This window comes from Galleria mellonella, unplaced genomic scaffold (assembly GCF_026898425.1).
Source record: "Galleria mellonella isolate WM207_F2 unplaced genomic scaffold, CSIRO_AGI_GalMel_v1 utg40, whole genome shotgun sequence".
Lineage (NCBI taxonomy): Eukaryota > Metazoa > Arthropoda > Insecta > Lepidoptera > Pyralidae > Galleria > Galleria mellonella.
Window position 1 is genome coordinate 5,839,783 of NW_026442094.1, and position 23,162 is coordinate 5,862,944.

General features: G+C 30.7%; 1 protein-coding gene and 1 long non-coding RNA gene across 2 annotated transcripts in view; one reads left to right on the forward strand and one right to left on the reverse strand.

Annotated features, from left to right (window-relative positions):
* LOC113520377 (homeobox protein 10) overlaps nt 1–9,185 on the reverse strand; it is a 118,177-nt gene extending 108,992 nt beyond the window's left edge. The window contains exon 1 of the mRNA XM_026905700.3: nt 8,806–9,185. The gene's annotated coding sequence lies outside the window, so the exon portion shown is untranslated. The remainder of the gene's footprint in view (nt 1–8,805) is intronic.
* LOC128201338 (uncharacterized) lies at nt 718–21,810 on the forward strand. The gene is made up of 3 exons (XR_008253199.1): nt 718–842; nt 21,177–21,267; nt 21,676–21,810. It is a non-coding gene; the product is annotated as an uncharacterized LOC128201338 (long non-coding RNA).
* The last annotated feature ends 1,352 nt before the right edge of the window (nt 21,811–23,162 follow it).

Sequence of the window (23,162 nt, forward strand, 5' to 3'; positions counted from 1 at the left end):
AAAAATAAAAAAGATTTTTTGTTTTGTGACATAACTAAAATTGTTTTTAATATTCGTTCTTGTCAAATTTTATAGTCTATAATTTTATAATCTATAAATAGTTTACTAAAACTTTAATTATAGAAAACGTTGCACATAAATCTACCACTAAAATCTTTATACTTCATATTATGTTTAAAAATTTTTCAACACTTTTTTCCATCAAAATCCAATTATTCAGTGGCGACTTAATGAGAATGTTATGTGCACTATGTATATTACACTTTTTAAATAATCAATCAGAAACATCAAAAAATATTAATCTGTTTTTTTTTTAATCGAGGGATAATTGCGACATTGGCACACTTTAGTAAGCAAAAGTCGTTCATGACTTTTGCTTAATAAATTAAATAAAAAATAAAATGTAAAAACAAAAATTCGAATTTGGAACTCTTTTAGTTTGAGCGGGAATCTCGGCATAACCTATAAACATGAAAACTAAATAGTGGACCTATTATCACAAAACCCCCGCAAACGCCATACAAATCATTACATGGACAATAATGAAAATAATACAAATAAATGATTCATTGCATAATTAATTTAATCGCAGCAATAAAACAATTTTTCCATTGTTGTACGCGATAAACGAGCGATTATCAACGATGATAGACCTTATGGACATATAAATAAGCGGTGCATATCTGATTAACTTAGGCCGTATTTAGATATATTTATATATAGGGCATGGATTGACGTCAATAGCTAAATATTTGTAAGCATTATTGATGAGTGTCGTACACATTAACACACGTATCATCGAATACTGTATAATGCTGATCTTTCATTATCTTTAATCGATAGTGAGTGCTTTAATTAATTATTAAAAGAAATATTTATTTGATTTAAAAGCATTTTTTCAATGCAATCGACTTTACGTAACTGTATTCAAATTTTTTTTACTACTATTGAAGAACTGAAGTTAATGGTGTACAAGGAAGGGAAGGGATTGACAATAATGGGGCCTGATAACCTAATTGCCAGCAATATAGAGTATATTGCTGACTACCAGTCCCATTGCTAGCAATATACCCTGTCAGGTCAATTTCCGTGTTATTCCTACTGGAAACCATCTTAGTTAATTTCCTGATAAATTCGTCACGATGGGCTTGGACGAACTTACCAGATTTCATCCTCACCTATAAATACCTCACTGGTGCCACTCCAGCGTACACATTCGATCTATCATCCCTTAAAAATAAGGTAAAATCGAAAAAGGGGTTTTTCTATAAAAACTGAATAATTTTCCATGGAATAATTTTTTATACTATTAAGATGAAATGATAAGCCCGCCCCAGCTATTCTTGTAATGATGTCTATCCTCTCCAATCCTAACAATAGCTCCCCACCTCCCTTCCAAGTAGTACAATCATATGGGAATACGAATGTATACCTACATGTGAAAAACCTTTAAAAATACGTTAAAAGGGTATAAACAACCAAAATACAATACACAATTAATGTATCTTCTAAAGAATTAAAATTATATTTGAGACTGATTTATTTTTGTAGCCTTATAATAATCAGCTTAGGTATATAAAAAAATATTCCAGAGACCCATATACGACTTACTAAACTATCTCTGAACATAATCTACGTAATATCTTAAGTAGAATTAGGAAATAATAAAACAAATATGAAGATAATTCCTCCCTTTTTTTATAATACTTAGAATGGCAATTAAGCTGACGGCCCACCTGGTGGAAGTGATGGCCACCTAGAGACATGAACAGCACCATGGCATACAATGTTATTCTCATTCACCACCGCAGGGTGCTATTCATGTCAGTAGACGACAGTTGTCGCTAGTGGACTGTCAGTTTATTTGCCATTATAAGTTTAAAAAAAAAAAAATTCAAATTGATATTATTTTTGCAGAGAAATTAAGTTGAAAAATGGATACAAAATTTTGATCCTCCCATATAAACACAGCGCATTCGTCTGTCAAGTTAGTACGATAAGTTCAAAGATATACTAAAATATATGATAAAAGAAACACACATTCGTGTTTCTACCATTAAGTATATTTTATACTAATTTTTATAATTATATAAATGTATATATATATATATATATATATATATATATATATATATATATATATATATATATATATATACACATGTACACGTACACATATACACATATCCTTATTTATATATTAACAATTGTAGCTAATTACATAAAGAGCTATCGTTGTAAATTCATCCAGAGGGCAATTAAATTAATATTCATCAATCTGTTCATACAGTCTCGCTGGTTATGTGTATGAATATTTTAAGACAAACCATTATTATTATAATATTATTATCTAAAATCTATCTACACATTACGAATGTTCACGCATTTTATTGTATAAAATCGAATATAACTAACTAGCTGTTGGCTACACACCAAAAATGTTCATAAATAAAGCAAAACAAACAATAGTATTTTCACGAAACAAATGAAAAAACGGCATAGTTTTGTGGATTTAATTTTCTTTCCCTTCTTCTCGAGAATCGACATTTTTACAGGTTTATATACAAAGTAGAAACAAATTCCTTACAAAAAGTCACTACTGTTATCTTAAAAATTATATCTATAAAAAAAAAAAATCAAAACCAAAATTAATTAAGGAAGCGTGACTATTAACACTGGCATTCACTAAAAAAAATCGGACTGTCAAATATGGAACATCCATATTTGATTCGCGACACACTACAGGCCATTTCCTACGGCGTCCAATAAAAAGAATATACCATTCGACTTTTAAAAAATTTTGTTTTTAATTCTTGTAGTGATAGGAATAAGGTTTACAATCGGAACTATATCGATTAATAGAACTAGTTGGTGGTACTCGGTGAAATCAAAGGGCCCACACACGTTGCCGTCGGAACTTCCGTGACTTTGTACGTGGACGGTCCTCAACTTGCATCGTTATCGATTAATGTCATAATCTGTAGGCCAAATTAGTTGTAACGACGATTCTGTTAATTTTATATTTCCAGGATGAATTAGTTATGATTAATGTGAGGAAATATTTTTTCCAGGAAGTTCTAAAGGTTTCTGTTTTACAATAAATTTCACAAGAATATTTTCCTGTATTTGATTTATTAAATGTAAATAAAATTAAATGTAATAAAACAATTTCTAAAATATAAAGAACTATGTTGAACTTTACCAACAAAGTAGGTATCATTCTCGGGTCAGTGGATAGATATTGATTACAGCTTTTATTATTCAATATTCTTTGAATCTTCGCTTGCAACATTTATCGGGTTAATTCAGGTCAAATACGATACAATGATACATTGACTTAACTGATCAATTCAAAGGTAAGTATTTTGTAATAACTTCCAATCCTATGTTCCTTTAATTAAAAAAAAATATCCGTTCTCCTTTAACCAAAGGTTGTCTGTGAGAAATTGGTCTAGCGATAAGACCGCCATTTTTACATTTATGTATGTTTCAATTTGTATTTTATGCTACTGTCTTTCACTTGAATTTTATAATTGTCATTGTATATTTATATGTTTTTTTGTGCAATAAAGAATTAAATAAATAAATTAAAATTATAAGTGGAGATACTTTAAAAGAATATGTGATATAAAAATTATTATTTTTATTGTCCCTCATAAAAATTCAGTTTAAAAGCTTTAAAAGTAACTATGTATTTTTTATTTAAAGTTTGTTTTAATAAAGTCTAAAGTTTTAAGTTATCTTCGAACTTAAACGGCTAATATAAGGGAGCGTTTATACCGAAGCATGGTACATGCGGTAACAAGGAGCACCTTAATTCAAGACTATTTAAAAAAATGTAAACACTATAACAAAAAATGTAAACAACATAAACAAAACGGAGGACTTAATGCCCTCCCTAAATGTTATCTTTATTAAGAATTTAAACATATGTAATTTTTAATGTTTTTTTTTTTTTATAATTTGACTATAAGAAGAACTTTTTTAAAAACTCTCTGTAGCCTTCATTAAACATAGGTAGCTTAATTAGGGCCGGTCATTTTAAGTGACCCTTATTACGTTATACTATTTTTTTTACAACACAGGGTGCAAACGAGCATGCGGCTCACCTAATGGCTTTTTTTTTTATACAACTTAGAATGGCAAACAAGCTGACGGCCCACCTGATGGAAAGTGGTAACCGTCGCCTATAGACATGAGCAGTACCATAGACATAACAGAATATACTGTTTCGCCCATGATACCCCCCATGCGTTGCCATTCTGAGGACTCAGATATTATTCCTTTGTACCCAGTAAATTCACGCCATATCCCACCCTTCAAACCGAAACATAGCAATACAAACACAACTGCTTCACGGTTGAAACACGAATGGGACAGAGGTACCCGAGCAATCAACTTTTGTACAAAGTCTCCCTCTGGTGACTACCGCCGCCCATGATCACCCACAACACTAACGGCATTACAGGTTTGCTGCCGGCCTTTTAAAAAAGAATATGCTCCTTTCTTGGAGGTTATGATTTTCACATATTTTCACAATTTTTTGTGTAAAATTGTTAAATATCAAAATAGCTACTAATCTTCATTGTGAACACAAATTATTTTAATCAGACAACAATACCATCTACCGTATTAGCTGTTAACAGTCTACTGCTAAACATAGGTCTCTCCCATAAGGAGAGGTCTTGCCTATAGTTGCCAGGCTTAGCAGGCGGGTTGGCAACCGTAGTTAGACTTTCATGGTGTTTTAAGAGGGACACTGCTACCCATTTCTGGATCATTAAGTTCCGTTAGTTGCCTCTTAAGACATCCACGGAAAAAGAAGGGGTGGCGCATTCTATGCAAGGACCACACAGTTATTATCATGCGACCTAGGATTTTAGCCTTCCTATTAGTCTTTTATATGTGTCAGTAAGAGCATCATCATCTTCCTACCCTTATCCCAATCATTTGGGGTCGGCGTAATATGATTTTATCCATATTACAAAAATATTTGGTTTTTTAGTTTTACGACCGGCCACCTGCCTGACGTCAACCCTCTTTCTTTCTCTTTGTCTCAGTAAGCGCAATGAAATAAAACTTTTTGAAAGTGTATTTTCGAGTAGTTGCCCGTGTAAAACGCCGGCTCTTCTTTGCCGCAAGTACATTAGTACAATTATTTACTTCTAATAAGTCAAAGCTTAAACGTTGAAGTGTGACGTCGAAACTATCTGTCAATTTTCAGAAACGCTTAATTGCTCAAATGAATTTTGAGAATTTCAATAGGCAACGTTCGTGGCGCGACGGTAAGCACTTTACTTTGCGTAACGAAGTCCCGGATTCGATTCTCAGTCGGGTTAATTTCTAAAAGAAACTTTTCTAAATTGATCCCATCTGGGTGTACTGGATTTTTTTAATAGATGATAATGGAATGGTAACCCCGTTGGTGTTAACGGTATACACTGGCGGGGCACCAGTGAGGGATGTTAGGTGAGGCCCATCGTGATTAATACACTTGGAATTCAGCACGATGATATCCAGGGACCACTGCGAGGTCGACCTGATGGAATATATTACTAACAATGGGACTGATAGTCCGCATTACTAACAATCGCTTCCGGGGTTTTTTTTTTTTTTATGTGTGAAAATGGTGTGGTACCCCGCCTGCACTAACGGGATACGCTGGCAGAGCACCAGTGAAGGGTGATAGATGAGAATGAAAACAGGCCAGTTAGCCCATCGTGATGAATTCACCAGGAATTAACCATGATAATTTCCAGGGAGAACCGCGAGGAGGTCGACCTGGTCGGGTATATTGCTAGCAATGGAATTCTCAGTCTCCATTACTAACAATCCCTTTCCCCCCGCTTCCGGGATGTAATGGCCCGGGTGTAATGGTTTATGTCCCCAAATGTTCGTTGCCTGGTTTCTCATAATACGGCGTATTCAAGGAGCAGGAGGCTGGTGTGATAATAGAAGTATTATTATGTACTAGCGGCCCGTCCCGGCTTCGCACGGGTGGACAATTTGACATTTTAAAAAGTGTCCATTAAGGCTGCACACGCGTCGGAAGCTTAAAAATGGAGTAACTTCTCCCGTTTTCCCAACATTTCCCTTCACTGCTCTGCTCCTATTGATCGTAGCGTGATAAAAAGTATACTATAACCTGTCCAGTAGTATGAAGAATAATTGTACCAAGTTTCGTTAAAATCTGTCGAGTAGTTTTGTTTCTTTAACGAACATACAGACAGACAGACAAAAATTTTACTGATTGCATTTTTAGCATCAGTATCGATCACTAATCACCTCCTGATAGTTATTTTGGAAACATATTTCATGTGCAGAATTGACCTCTCTACAGATTTATTATAAGTATAGATTATCGGAAACAGATGTACCTATTTATTAGTAATTAAGTATTTGTTAGTAAGTCTGTTGCGTTATGAAATGAGTTTCATATAATGAAGGAACCTTCAATGGAGCAAGTGACCATTTAGTCTAATTTATTGGATTTTGAAATTTCAACATGCAATCGATTATCAAATATCGATTTAAACTTAATGCGTATAAAAATAAACTCATCATTCATTTTTGTAACGATTGGTACCGCTTCTTTTTTTTACTGCCTTTTACGTAAACCTCTTTTATATATTCCTTTTTATTGATTTAAACTTTTTTTTTCTTTAACGTATCATTGTCTATTGTTCTATCTTTACTGTTTGTTTTACGTGTCTATGATCTCCTATCTTCACATCAAACAAAACAAATAATATTTACAAAGCAAAATATTCATTTTTTATTGTTATATTTTAATGTAAGAGCAACCGGATTGGATTACGTATGTTTTGTTCAGGCCCGCGCTCGCGTCACGGTTGCTCACGACTAAGGGTGCCGAAGGGTCCCGAAACTAGTCGAGCATCTACATTAAAATAAAATACTCTCGTCTTATTACAATACAGGATCTAATAAATTGTAAACAGCACTATCAATTGAATTCAATCCGATATCTAATCAAATGGCTACAATCGATTTAATATTACACTATTCGAAGCAATTACATGTAATTAGATATATCTTTATCAATATTGAAATCGAGATTTAATCGAAGTCTTTTGTAATTAATTAGAGTTGCATTTTACTAAGAACAACAAGCTTTGCCTGTGACTTCATTCGTATAATTGTCATAATAATCTTATCTGAACATATTAAAGACGTAGTCCAAATGCAAGGCAAATATTAGTATTACATTATTATTTTTCACATTTGAAATCAAATATGTAAAGGTGTATCAAAATGCATAATCTTAATAGATTGAGCATTTTTTTTTTCAATTTCGAGTAAAAATTTATCTATAGGTATACAAAATTTTGAAAAAATTAAATTTTTGGAGAAATTTAAATTTTTTTTTTTTTACTGTTTCTGTATTTATAAACCGTACAACCGTATATAAACATAATATTATACATATATCAATAAAAGTCGCAAAACACAAGATAAGAGAACTGAAATGCAGAAAAGAGTTTTTTCTTTATTTTTTTTTTGTCATTCATTTGTGATTACATAGTAAATTATATATTAAACATTAAAACGTAGTGTTAGTAAAATGACACAAGTTAGTAATTCGGAGAAAGGGAAGAAAATCTTATCGAGTGGGAGAAAAACATTTATATTTGGATAAAAATAAAAAATAACATCTGGCAACCCTGCTTAGGACACATTTCATATCAATAAAAAAATTTATAATACCTTGCATGGCTTAAAAATAATCTAATGAAATTTTTTTTTGTTTCTACTATACTGGTGTATTTATGACACTATTATATACTTACTTCTTCTATATATTTATTGACATAACAAATCACAATAAAACTTTGAAATTAAACTGTTTGTGTAAAAAAAAGTTGTAAGAAAAATAGATGACTTTCTAAAGAGACAATTAGTTAAATTGTTATAGAGGTGATAAAACGGACACAAAATGCTTCAATGATGAAGGAAAAACGTGAACACCTCTCTTTTTATCTGTCTCTCATTCTCAATGTTTTCTGTCTCACTCTTATGTTTGTGATGTCATAGCGTTGTCCTTATTTAAGTTGTGCGACGATTACAGTTCTCCTTCAGGTGTTGTTGTGATTGAAAAATTTAGAAGATTTTTAGAAGATATAAACGATATAAGTATATATATATATATTTACACGAATCAAGTTCTAATTTGCTATGTATTGTAGTTTCCTATTATTGTAATTGCCAATAATTGATGGATCACATAAACACTGGTTGATATTTTGTGATACAATTTAGATATCGAAAGTAGCGTCTAATGAAATTACCCTTGCCGTAATTCATTAGACGCTACTTACTATAGGAGACCGCCTTTATTTCTTGTTCGCTTTATATTTTTATACTACATAATGTTCGAAAAATTTCGTTTAAAATTTTACTCGATGTTATTAAATATTATTCACATCAGAATATGTTCATATATCATCATCTCAATCATCATCAAATAAATATCATCATCATCATCGAATAAATGTTCATATTAGTATAAGACAAATGTTTATATTAGTTAACTATTTGTTTTTAACTGCAATTAGTCAAACGAGATTTCGTTATGAATATAAAATGAATTCTAATGACCGTACAAAATACAAATAAACATATTAATTTAAAGCACTTTTAATTGGTCAACTTCATTAGTCGATGATATTACACGAATGCTTACTGCTTTTGCATAATCACTTGGTATCTAATCTCTGAACGGACCAATAAAACGTCGTTGCTCATAAACTTAATTAACAACACAAATTAATTTCTCGTGCCACTCACCTGAATAACAAGTCCGATATCCGCTCAGCTCAATCACATCACTTAAACATTCGTTGAATTAAAAAAAATAAAGTCACAAAAAAGTTACAGATTAAAAATTAACAGTTTTTGAAGAAATTGCACTTCCGAAGTGTTGTTAACGCATTATGGCGCGAACAATAGTCGAGTGTTTCGATAAAATTGCGATTGCGAGAAACGGAACGTGTCTGTGAGGAGTAACGTTGTACTGCCGACTTGCAGTCCGTTGTGTGGGTGCGAGCGACAATGTGCGACGAGGACAGCTAGCGAGCTGTTAACGCGGCGATCCTCACAGTTAGACTAACTCACATCCAAATCGCTTAATTTTATGAGTTGTTGCCTTCTCCACCCCCTCACCGAGTGGGGACGATGTAACCTCTGCAAAGCGTTGAAGAAAATATTTTTGTATCTTTATAAAAATTGCTGTAATTCAGTTCTAACTGTATTATGAATTAAAATATGATGAATATTGATACTATTATTTTAATAAATACTAACAGTTCACATAAAAACAAAATTAATCTACTATTATATCACTACTTGTCGTAGAAATATATAAACCAATAATTATGATAGGTACCTGTAAGTGATAATATTAAAAATACCGATAATATCATTTCGAATTACCTTTAGATAAAACTATGACAGATATCTATACTTTAATTTTTAAACTGATAGTACGTGGGCCCGTTTTCGAGAACGAATTAATACAAGTGATAATATGTTATCAGATAATTAACAATTATTGTTAACAATACAAAATATAGTCATAACTTGGTTTTGTTGCGTAAGAATCACAAAACTTATATATTAAATTACTTATAATAATATATACTGGGTCATAAAATATTATGTCATTTCATTATAATAATTATATATATATATATATATATATATATATATATATATATATATATATATATATATATATATATATATATATATATATATATATATATATATATATATATATATATATATAATATCTAGTTGAAAGTTAATATAAAACAAAACCACCACTTACTTCAATTGTCATTACATAGTGGAATTATTAAGCATAAACATAAGTTTTATTTGAACATTATCTAGAACTTGTATTATCCGCAAATAATCTCGTTTACAGTATCAGATCAAGTTATGCGAAATTGAATATCGATCAGAAAAAAAAAATTTGTACCAATATTTTAGTACATGTTAAAAATTTTATAATATTAATACATCTCCTACTCTGATGTCTGGTCTTTATTTGCATCGCAAAAAATTTAATTTTTATGCATACACTATATGTTTTTTGTTACACATACATATATCTCGAACTAAACATTATACAGTTATAATATTTAATCTACCAAATATAAATAAGAATTATTCAAATTTACTTATTGTGTACAAGTTTACAGTATCATAGACAGGTATTACAAATATACGGCTAAAGTTTTTTATGATAAAACAATTGAATCGATAAATAATACGTAGGATATAATAATGAATTGGTGTACTTTATTTGTATTGCACTATATAGGGAATAAGCAAGCCAATTAATAAATTTATCTATTTATTTATTTTGCTTTATTGCACATTATATAGGCGGACTTAATACTATATAGCATTCTCTCCCAGTCAACCTTTGGCTAAACAGAAATAAATAAATAAATAAAATAAAAGAAATAAATAAATAAATAAATAAAACGATACAGTTGTATAAGTACAGTAAAGTGGTCTTATTACTGATAGCAATTTTTTCAAGACAACCTTAGAGTAACGGACTAAATATTGTACAAGTAGCCATAATAATAATGTATAATTAAGAAAGTTTGGAATAACAACGTAAATCATTATTAAGAAGTAAAAGGAACTTGATCTTATTAGAAAAAATAAAAAGAATATACAACCTCAGCACAAGGTTATATCGCCCAAAGCATTTAGCGCCGGTACAGTAGCAATAACTCAGCGCAGGAAATCACGTCATCGCTCTATTACAGCTCCAACACAGGCTAAAGTTGACACACATGCGCACCACTGGCGCCTGTTATATGCACTTAATATACGCTTCTTAAAATATAGTGCAATCTTTTTAAATATGTCATATTAATTAAAAATGAAATATCTATTCGTTGTTTAATTTTCTCACAAATAATTATTAGGTTGGCGTTAGAATACGAATAAAGACTGTAATTTTTTTTTTTAACTTTACCTAATTTCTTGTAAAATTATAATAGCTTTAATATTTCTTTTTCTCTTGGAAAGTACTAAACAAGTACTAAAGAAATAGACGTGATTAATAAACGAGAGCTCTCTTATTAGTCATATCTATTTATTTTTTATTATTATTGTTTAATCTATTATCTAAAAAAAAACCTACTTTCCTATTTAGACTTTAACAATATCTCACGGTTAATATCTATCTGATATAGGTCAACAGACTATTTATAACTTATTCATAATAAATACATACATGAAATAACTTATCTAATTTATCAGTGTCCTATAGTACAATGTTAGCAAATTACACTTAAATAGATAGATCATATATGTATAATATATATGCTTCCACTAGTATACAAAACAGATAGAGCTATAATTATTGATAAAACTTAAATGATTACTTGTAAAGTATTGTATGTACAATATAATCTATACATTTTGCCATTATAAAAAATTTGATTAGATTAAAATCATTTGTTTGACAAAATAATAATTATTAGATATGCTACAACTCTCCAAAATGCCGACTCAAATACCTGGCTTGTATTTATATTGTCTGAATTTATATTATATTTTATTTATTCTAAGTATGTTTATTTTATCCTATGCTATAAATTAAATATCTTTTTTTTTAATGTATCAGTGATATTTGATCGATCTATCGATTAAAGAACTTAAATCATTTAGTTCAATGGAAAATTGAATCTATTGCTTTAAATTATTAATATTAATATAGTGCACGTAAATTAACGCATACAATAAAAAAAAATCTGAGTAAAAAATATTATCAAAATCATGTAAAAATGCTTTAAACATCGGCTAGCAACTGGATAAATTTATTTAACTTTTATAAGAGGATATTAATATTAAATATATGATGACACTTTGCCGTATGCCCTACCGTGTGTAAGACAGTGGACATTTAAAGACTAATAGGATGATGATGATGATGATGATATGATGACAGAATAATTTTTCATTAGTATCTAATATAAGCTCAAAAATTATAACTTCATTGGATAGTAACAACTTTAACTAAACATGAATGTATGAAAAAACTAATAATTTAAAGTTGGCACTATAATCGTGCGTACGTAGTGTACCCCTAATTGTGTGCGTTCATCGCTTTATTATTGCTTGATGTATCCGTATGATATTATGGAATGTGAGAGATGGAAGTATATTAGAATAATAACCTAAGCGCCATATGATATGATCGTTGGTAAATAAAATCACAATTAGTCTATGTCGATAATTGGACCTAATATTTGTAGAGGAGGGGGAAAAGGATTGTAAAAGTAATGTGCCCTAATTCCCATTGCTAGCAATATAGAATATATCAGGTCGACCTCCACGCGGTCTCTGGAAACCGTTGTTACAGTTTCCCGATAAGTTCGTCATGCTGGGCCAGTTAGGCCTATTAAAAGAATATATATATATATATATATATATATATATATATATATATATATATATATATATATATATATATATATATATATATGGGGTGAAAGAGATTGTTAGTAATGGAGACTGAGAATCCCATTGCTAGCAATATACCCAATCATGTCGACCTCCTCGCGGTTCTCCCTGGAAACTATCATGGTTAATTCCTGATGAATTCATCATGATGGGCTAACTATATTCATATGAAGGGTGGGACTGAAAACAGGCCGTTTTCATTCTCATCTATCACCCTTCACTGGTGCTCCGCCAGCGTATCCCGTTAGCAGGCGGGGTTACGCAGGCCATTTTCATACCATTATTTTATATATATATATATATATATATATATATATATATATATATATATATATATATATATATTCATAATTAAATACCATCCTTCTAGCACAATCGAGTGAAAATGAGACGACCTATCTAATATCTTGCTTCAACACGTTCTACGACGTAGCAAATGCTACGAGAATATATTGCTATGTATTTTTTTTTTGTCATTTCATTAAAAAAAAACTAGACCTGTAAAGTATATATATTGAAAAAAGAAAGACTTTATTTATTTATTTATTTAAAAAAAAACTAACAGCGGTTTACAAGTAAAATTAACAAAATTTATAACAAAATAGTATGCCCAATAACAGGTTTTTCTAAATTAAATTCTGTAGATTATGTATGTAGTTATTTTTTTTTATCTTTATTTATTTAGGGACTTTTGTCCTTTTAGGCACATCAGTCCCATCGTACCTTAATCAATTTTAGGACATCATTGGATATATTTTAACAAAATATAACCAAATTCCAAAGGCGGCGGTTGTCACTTACCATCAGGTGAGCCGCATGCTCGTTTGCCCCCTGTGTTGTAAAAAAAAACAATATGAATGAAAGGAATGTCGTGGGACAAAAAAACTTAATAATCTATGGTCCGATGCAGGCCTCAAGGCAGTTAGATCTACATTAAAACCTACATCCAACCATATCATACACCATCCTCGCGTCGTCGGACGGAGGGTCTGCTAGAAATGTATGTAGTTGACAACTGTTAAAGGAAAAGCAGAAAAAAATAAACAAATCAAATCGTTGAAGTCACAATAATATTTTTACACATACGCAACAGATATAATATATACATTTAATAATAATTATATACACATACATACACATATACATACATGTACACATACACATATAATTACATATACACATACATACATACATATACGTATACACATACATACACACGCACACACACTAAATAGCTACCACAATTAAATGAGCTCAAAAAATAAGAGTTATATTATGTTTACGTGTTATATTAAAAAAAATATGCAGAAAAGCTCAATAATATATCAAGAGCATGTCATTTTCTTACAATTTGAATAACCCCTTCTCTATACTACTTTGTACTAAAGTTGGATATTTATGTTTCACATTTATTTCAACTGTGAAGATAGATAAATACTCTCCCCCCTCTGGAAATCATCGTGCTGAATTCCAAATGTCAGGATGAGTTAACTGACTTGCGTTTTCATTCTCCCCTATCAACCCTCACTGGTGGGGGGAAAAGGATTGTTAACAATGGAGTTTGACAGCCCTATTGCTAGCAATATGCCTCATTAGGTCATCCTCCACGTGGTTCCCCTGGAAACCATCGTGAACAATTCTTGTTGAATTCGTCACGATGGGCTAACTGACCTACTTCATCCTCACCTATCATCCTTCACTGGTGCCCCGCCGGTGTATACCAACAGCGCGGGTGGGGTTATCATTCCATTATCATCCACTTAAAAAAAAAAACCCTCACTGGTGCCCCGTCAACGTATACCAGTAGCGCAGACGGGATGAATAATTCCATTATCATTAATTAAAAAAAAAAAAGTACATATAAATTCCACACAGTTATTATAAAAGGCTGGAATAATTACTTTTAATTGTTTATTATTTCGAAGAGCATTTAATAGTGGCCGTTTACGAGTATTGTCCCCAACTCACACATTACCATACATTTGTGTGACCGTATCAAGTGTATGACTTCTTTATGACTCAATTTATTGCCCTGTTAAATTTCTGTTGGTGCATTTCTTAGAAACAGTGTAATATATGGATTAATATGTTTTTCGAAATAGTATCGACTCGATTGTGTCACTGTTCCGCTGACTTCTCCTTAACATATAATTATCCATCAAACCATTGCCCATTATAATAAAAATGAAGCAAATTTTGTGTAAATTTGTGTAGCAAGTACGTTACATTAAAAAAAATACTTTTTTTCTACGATAGTGGGATAAAAATATTATCCATACTAAATTATAAACATAATAATAGAATAAATATGATAAGATATATGATCTAACCAGAGGGAGACTTTGTACAAAAGTCAATTGCTTGGGTACCTCTGTCCTACTCGTGTTTCTACCGTGAAGCAGTTGTGTTTGCATGGCTGTGTTTCGGTTTGAAGGGTGGGATATGGCGTGAATTTACAGGGTACAGTGGAATAACACCTGAGTCCTCAGGAATGGGGGACGCATGGGGGTATCATGGGCGAAACTGCTCATATCTATAGGCGACGGTTACCACTTTCCATCAGGTGGGCCGTCAGCTTGTTTGCCTTTCTAAGTTGTATAAAAAAAAGTCTGTTATCTCTTTATTAATATAACAATAATTGTTATTCCACTAAACTTAATTATAATTACATATTATTAAATTTTTATGCGATTCTACCGCCCATTCGGAATGCAATATCAGCCGTAAAGAACGGGCAAGAAACTCAACTGTTACTTTTTTTAAAGTTGATTTTACAATATTATTAAGTGTTTAAACGTAAAATACTTATTTGTAAATATATACATAAATATGACTTCATAAAAAGATGAAGGTTAATCTAACCTTAGGTTAATCTAAGTCTAGTTAAGTTTAGTTAAGTTAATCTAACTCTAGGTATCTACCTATCTAGTTAATTCTAACATATTTGTTTCCACAGACAACAATGCAGTAGATCTCAATGTAGGTACATACTTACATAGTACTTTATCTTTAAATAACCGGAGCTGCCAAGCGTCCCATAAAAACTAATCCCTTTTTTCAAACAATTAAGAGCGAGCAATTAAAACGGCCATTTAGTTAATCGTTCCATTCTCGTACTAAAAAAGTCAATAAAAAAAATTATGCCCCTAAAGATGTCTTTATCGTGTGTACCCTGCTTTAGTTTTTTGTGACACTCACTTATGGATTTAAAACGCCGATGTGTTATAAATGTTAAAAGTTCTGTGTTGCCAACACTGAAAAAAATCATACAGATTTTTCCTAATTACAAAAATAAATTACTACCTATTTCCTGTGTAGACTTCGTTATCCGCTGTTCTTGAGGTAACTTCAGTAAATTCTCTTTTAGCGAAGAAATATGTGAATCCGTTGATTTGACATAACTTATGATGAACTAAATTGATTTCTTTATAATAACCATTAAATGAAACCTTAATGTACTCTATAATTTCAGTATTTTACAGCAACAAAAAAAAAAAAACAAACATACGAACAAGCATTCAGAAAAAAATATTGAAATTAATATTCTATTAATATATTTACATATATTCAATCTTGCATTTTTTTTTATAAGAATAAGCATAAAGAAACATAAGAACATATTTTCACATTTGTCAGATGGAATTATTGACCAAAAACCCAAAGTACTATCGCAAACAGACATGTAAATATAAAAAGTATATTAGCAATTGTAAATAAATAACAGAAAAACAAAAGAACGAATAAATAAATAACTTTCATTTGATCAAACTATTTAGTAACTGGCAACACTGAAATCCTATCAAACCTTCTTTACGGCCAAATCCACAAAATGTTCGACTAAGCACGTCTTATTGTCATTATATACGGTTCAAATTGGATTGAAAAATAACAACAGAAGCGGTTCTAAAGTTGTGTACACACCTAGTCCTTGCATAATATATAAAAATAAAAACCAATAAATAAAGTCCCTCGAAGCCTTAGTGCTGTAAAGATTTTGATGCAGTTTTCATTGATAAATATAAATTAATAAAAATGAAGGATAAAAACAAAACATAAATTAATTGTTGATAGAACTATATTTAATTAAAATGGAATGGATAAAAAATATTTAAGTAACCTAAACCAGAGGATCTTATAAAATTTTGCGCAGAAGTTCCTTAATATAATGTAGATAATTACAAATAAATTATGTTTAGAAAATCCTACAGGATAAAATAGATTCACATACTGCACAATAGGGTGGCAGAGTGGATAAAAATCCACGGGCCAGGAAGAATCTACCTTTTATTATACAGTTTTTATAAAAATTGTAATTACTCATTTAAAAATTAACTCGATAACATACACGAATTATAAAAATAAACTATTAAGATTTCAACAACGTTTTTTTTTTTTATTTTCAAGTAAAACGAAAAATAGACAAATTAATTATAATAGTGTCGCTATAAATCTTCTTAGTGATATTTAAAAATGAAATTTCAACCACAAACTCTTTTAGTTATAGGGTGAGCCCCATCGACTTTGCCACAATCCTTAGATGGTACAGTTGCGCTAAGTTCACGTGGATAAGCCCATGATCGACGATTAGTAATAGAATAATCTTATCTATTCGTATAAGTAATAAAATTGTATTTTTAATAAAAATATTTAATACTATTGACGGATCGAACATAAATTTTCCGACGCCAATAGATAAAAATTATATATGTACATTACCTATATCTTATCTTTTGTACAATTTAAGTGTCCAATATTATCAATATAATAAAAATCTAATGATAGGTTATAATAGAATCTATACCTATATTATTATGGACAACTAAAATAAATGTCAACTCATTGAATGTGTCATGACACATTGAATTATATCGGTTCTTCAAAATTACTAAGGCTGGGTAATATCTAGCAATATCTATATATACCAGTTAGTTAATTAGTTATAGTCATATATGTTGAAAATAATAAGCTCAGTTTGATAAATAATAAAATGTCTGTATTTTGTGAATTTTAGAAGAGAATAGAAAACTGTCAGTTATTATTATATTGTTATGTTTTTGTATTTTATATTTTGATTATAGAACATTAACAAAAACGACTATAGAGTTTTTACAATAATATTATATATATATATATATATATATATATATATATATATATATATATATATATATATATATATATATATATATATATATATATATATATATATATATATATATATATATATATATTGTATATAACATATCTTGTGTTGTACTCCTTTCCAGAGAGTTCAACTGAACAAATTATCGACAATACCGTATAACGTTATACTTAATATAAATTAGACGAAGTCTTCTCTAACCCTGATATTGGCAGAAAATCAGCGTCGTCTCTACAGTGGAAGCAATTTAAAAAAAAAAGAAGAAAAGAATATCTAGCAATATCTATTTATTGTAGTTACAATATCTATACATATATTTGCCCAATAACAGATATATTAGATATCGGATATTATCCAATTATAAAAATACGTTAATTTTGTTGCACACTTTCATTGTTTGCACTATCGCTTCGCAATAAGCACTGTTTTGCTTTAATTTAATAAAATATTATTAATATACATATTATGTTAAAATATTTATTAATTATTATATAGGACCAACACAAAAGTCGATTGCTTGGGCACCTCTGTCCCATTCGTGTTTCTACCGTAAAGTAGTTATGTTTGCATGGCTGTGTTTTGGTTTGAAGGGTGAGATATGGCGTGAATTTATAAGGTACAAAGGAATAACATCTGAGTCCTCAGGAGCAACGCAGGGGGGTACAACAGTATACTCTGTTATGTCCATGGTACTGCTCATGTCTATAGGCGACGGTTACCACTTTCCATCAGGTGGGCCGTCAACTTGTTTGCCATTCTAAGTTGTATAAAAAAAACTAATAATTCGGTAGCAGAAATAAAAAAAAAAACAGATAAATTGAGGATCTGCTTGTTTTTGAAGTCGCCTAACTAATTCAGTCATTAATTCTCAGTTCTCATTCTGCCACGGTGTGTACCCATCATTATGGGACGCTAAATCGCTTGTCGTCCCATTTACGAGGAACGCAGGTAGCAAAGCTATAAAAATTAGTACGACCCCCGTTTTATATAGTAGGCTCTGTAGGGGTCACGGGCAAACAAAGAAAACCACTGGCATTCTGACAGCCTTATTAAGGATTAATTTGTAATTCATTCAGAAACTGTTCTCTTAGTTAAGCTGTAAGTGTAAAAAAAATGATAATGATATTGATTAGGCATGAGCAATATGGATACCGATCCGATATCTATATATCGGGTTTTACTGTACTTTAACGGTGGAGTACAGTAGGCCTACCATGAAATGATTTCCGAAATTTCGGGGACGAACGAAACAGAAACTTGATGTTAAAATTACATAATACATGCCGTTTAAAATTATTAAAAATGTTAAAATATCTTTCCTCTGGACTATTAGGATAGGATTTATAATAAAAGAAATGTTAGGCTCCACTTACTGGGTCGATTTCGGTACCAACAAAACACGAAATTGAGCCCGAAAATTCGGAATTCCATTTCATGGTATACCACCAGGTCATCACCTATTTCGATATCGCCCATTGTCGGATATCCACTTTCGTGTATGTTAAAAGTCTGTTATCCAATACTATTTTTGGGTAACAGACTTTTTACATATTCGTTATTGGATCTTTCATTATTGGATATTACTATAAAAAAATTCAAAATTCAAAATTCAAAAATCATTTATTCATGTAGGACATTTTAGCCGCTTATGAACGTCAAATTTTTGAACGTCAAATATATTACCCATATCTATATCTATATATATATATATATATATATATATATTACCCACTCCTAATATCGATTTTACTCTGTACCTTTCGTACGGTTCACAGATAATTAAAATTGTGTCCTACAAAAAAACCGACTATAATTATAGTAAAACCAATATATTGATTTAAAAATTAAACTATTTAATGGTTTTCGATAAAATTTCTATAAAACCAATCTATTAGTACATATAGCCTTTAATATTATATAAAAAAAGAATTTACAAATCAGTTTACAACTGACGGAGTTATAAGGTAACAAACAAATAAAAATACATTCAAATTGAGAACCTCTTTTTTTAAAAGTCGATTTAAGAGGATGATAATGATATTAATTTTACTTTATACACTTTGTACGATTCACAGAAAGGCTAAAATAATTACGGTTGCACATGGTTTTCTGAAATGAATGAATGCCAAATAAGTTGCGCTGTAACAGTCACTCTATTCCTAAAATCAAAACACTGCAATAAAAACACAGTTACTTTTGTTATTCTAAACATTTGGTCAAAATTTACAATGAAAAATTTTTTCGCTTGTTCTTACTGACGTTTCCCCATTAGGAGATAAAAGTGGAATTTTTTCCATTTGTAGAAAATGACTAAAGAAAGTGACTTTATTAATTTATTACCTCTTGGGGCTCGACTAAACCTAACGCCATAAAATTTAACGTACACTTTGTATTATATAGAATGGAGACAGATAGACGATTTTCTATCTCGGTCACACAAACGAGGTCTGGATTCTAGATCATCATCTTAACCATTATCTGTCTACAGCCGAACAAAAACCTTCCCCATAGATTACCATAAGGAACAGTCCTGAGCCACCTACATCCACTAACTACCTGTAATTCATTTGAAATCGTCACTCCATCTAGCCATCAATACAGGCTGTTGATACTGAGTTTTTTTTTAGAACAATGTATTATTTTTAAGTTTGTTCTGTGTCAGATTTTTATAAGACATACCTCGTATTTTTTTTTAAACTTATTATTTTATATCTCAAATACATATATGTTTTATTACTGCGTACTGCTATTTACAACATAAATAATACACTGAACCCTTCCTCACGAACACTACAACCTACATGCCTACTTCGTCATATTTTATACTTCGGTATAAAACACGGTGAGATCATTAGGGCGCCATCATTGGGCGACTTAATATAATTAGTGGTCTCCAATAAAACAGATTTTATTGTTATTACTCTATAGCTTCATTTATGTACATTTGTTAAGTTATTTACAGAGTCGTTAAATTATTGCATGTAGGTATGTGATTATATCAATTTGCTGCGTTCTTTATAATATAAAGTAGTACTTGTAGCCTTACTTCAGATTGCAGCTGAAAATCAGTGCTTTGCTTTTAAGTAAAACTATCACTAAGCTGTAGCCTATTTGGGTCACTGTGACACACTTGGTGAAAACATATTTCCATATTTCATCTTTTGTTTTATATTTAAAAAAATGTAAATAATCAGATTGTATAAACTCATTTGTTAATTTACGTGTGTCATAAATGGCTCAAATAAAGTGTTTATCTATCTATCTATCTATAATTAAATTGTGTTCCACAAACAAACAGACAATTCAATTATGGCCAAACCAGTTATTTTGATTTAAAAACTAAACTCCTGAACCGATCTTGATAAAATTTTTATGGGACCAACCAGTGAGTTTGTCGTTTTAGACAAACAAAGAATCTTCCAAAACGGTTTACAACTAACAGAGTTATAAAGTAACAAATATAAAAAAGTAAAACCGTGTTTGAGAATCTATTTATTTTTGAAGCCAATAAAATGTGTTTAAGGTAAAACACCGCAGTGGAAGCGTTTTATAAGAGAAAGATTCTGTCTGTCGAGGAGGACTAACCTAGCATCGGCTTCGTGAGTTTTTCTGCTGTAGGTGATCGGCAGTTCTTCCTCAACTCCTATATGCACGCACACACAAATTCTTACAGGTTCTTATAGGCACATACAGTTTAAAACACACAAATTATATTTATTTTACAGGAGCAAGCGTCCGCGCACACGCCTCCTAAACTAAGGTGGGAGAAAAATAATAATGACGGATTCCAATATTGTATTACATTATATTGTAAACAATCTGTGTTTTATTACAAAGGGATTAAGGCTTTATTTTGAACAAAATGTTTGAATTCATCATAGTTCAGTCCAATAACGCTTATTGGGATCCCAATATCAAATCCCAGCCTCCAGCAAATCTCTGAATTTATACATTCATGTTTGGATCTTTTAAGACTTGGAGGGAAGACTGACAGCTTCAATACTAACAATTTACTTTTCTAGGTCAACTTTCACGCGAGCCCTTAGGAAACCTTCGTAACCGATTCCTAGTACATTCATCATGACAGGTCAACTGACCTGATTCCATCCTCAATTAATGTCCCACACAACAAGGCTGAAAACCCAACAGCGAACCCAAAGAGGTAATCTTCCATTATCATCTATTTAAAAAAAAAAAACTAAACACTAACTAATAATGAAATTGAAATACTAAGCTTAAATATAGGCTTGTAATTTTTTTTATGCAACTTGGAATGGCAAACAAGCCTACGGCCAATCTGATAAAAAATGGTAACGGTCGCCTATAGACATGAGCAGTACCATGGACATAACAGAGTATACTGGTTCGCCCATGATACCCCCATGCGTTGCCATTCCTGAGGACTCAGATGTTATTCCTCTGTACCCTGTTATTTCACTGTCACATCCCACCCTCGAAACCAAAACAGCCATGCAAACACAACTACTTCATGGTAGAAACACGAATAGGACGAGCAACTAAGCAAATGACTTTTGTACAAAATCTCCCTCTCGTAAAATAATATGTAACTAAAGTCTGACTCAATCTTGAAATAGTTACAATACAGTACAGTAAATAAACGAAATACAATTTATCTATAGACCTTATAAATTATGCAACCAAATAAAAAAGTAACAATCTAAAGAAATAATTCTACAAGTTACTTCTGACGTTTGAACTCGGACGCCTTCACTGGACAGGTGGGCCGTTGACTGAGCAAAAATAGAATCAAAATCAATACAATACTTCGCAAGATAGCACTAGTGATGTTCCCATAGATAAGATATTTCTATCGACAATCAATCATCTGTCTATAAACTTTTATTATCTATCTAAGGAAAAATAACATATTAATTGGGTTTAATAAAGAGTGACAAGTTTTTATTGAAATAAAATAATCAGTTTTTGTCAGTATTTACTTAGTTTTTATAACAAAAAAGATCACACATTAAATTAAATGCAGACAATTTGAATCGCATAATGACCTATCTACACGATTCCCAAATGTTCTTAATTTTTCAACATACTTGTATTTCCAAAACAGACAAAAATATAAAAGTAATTTGAGTCGACAACACCATAATTTTTTAAAATAAATAAATAAATGTTTATCTTGTTATAAACAGTGCATATTCCTTATAATAGTGTACTATGCTGTTCGGGAACTTTATGATTAATTAAATATTTTTTTTAAATACCAGATTATTGTAACTTAAAAAGTTATGACAGTAAATAATTACAGCATAAGTAATAAAACAGTGTAGATTAAAAAGAATTATTTCTTGTTATTAATACCATCATGAATTACAATATACTATTTAAACATTATACCATAATTATATATTATATTATTTTTAATTTATATAATGTATAATTTTTTTAGAACGTTGACTTTTCGCAGCCCTATGATCCCATAGGGATGTCAACTAGCTGTAAGTAATCGGCCATTATCTGTATCGATTCAACTCGC